This window comes from Peromyscus eremicus, unplaced genomic scaffold (genome assembly GCF_949786415.1).
Source record: "Peromyscus eremicus unplaced genomic scaffold, PerEre_H2_v1 PerEre#2#unplaced_178, whole genome shotgun sequence".
NCBI classification, from domain to species: Eukaryota; Metazoa; Chordata; class Mammalia; order Rodentia; family Cricetidae; genus Peromyscus; species Peromyscus eremicus.
The window spans coordinates 123225-123859 of NW_026734415.1; the positions used below are offsets into that span (position 1 = coordinate 123225).

Below are 635 nucleotides of genomic sequence, written 5' to 3' on the forward strand. Positions count from 1 at the left end.
AACATTAAAGGCAAGGTCAGCACCCTTAGAGGAATGGATCCGAGATACAATCAATATTGAATCTCATAGTCATGCTTGGATAGGAGAGGTGATTTCCAGAAGCCTGAATAAAAGTCAAAATGTCAAATGTTTCAATTGTGGTAAATAAGGTCACCTAAAAATGCCTTGTAAACAGGGTGTTCCTAGAAACAATGTTTTTTTTTCTGAGAATAAACCCAAAAGAATGTCCCTCCCTTTTGGAGTATGCAGACCATGAGGCAAAGGCATGCATTGGACTAATGAATGTAGATCAACAAATTGTAGCCAGAAGTTTCTCTGGTCCCTCTCAGCCCCACAGTCCTGCATCCACTTATAAAATAGTCACTTAGAGGCTTATATTAAACTGATAAGAACAGATACTACACTTGATCTTAGCCAAAAGGCCGAGAAGTGATAGAGGCTTATATTAATTGTAAACTTTATGGCTTAAGTTTCTTGCTAGCTAGCTCTATCATCTTAAATTAACCCATTATTATTAATCTATGTTTTGCCACATGGGTGCAGTGTTACCAGTCTGCTGGCATGTTGCCCTTGAGCAGCGGGTTGGCATTTCTCCAGCCTCTGCCTTCCTTTTTCCAGTCTCTTTCTTGGATTAC

At 39.5% G+C, this 635-nt stretch overlaps 1 pseudogene; it reads right to left on the reverse strand.

Moving 5' to 3' along the window:
• Window positions 1–220: 220 nt before the first annotated feature.
• Window positions 221–434, reverse strand: LOC131901655 (U2 spliceosomal RNA; annotated as a pseudogene).
• Between the last annotated feature and the right edge of the window lie 201 nt (window positions 435–635).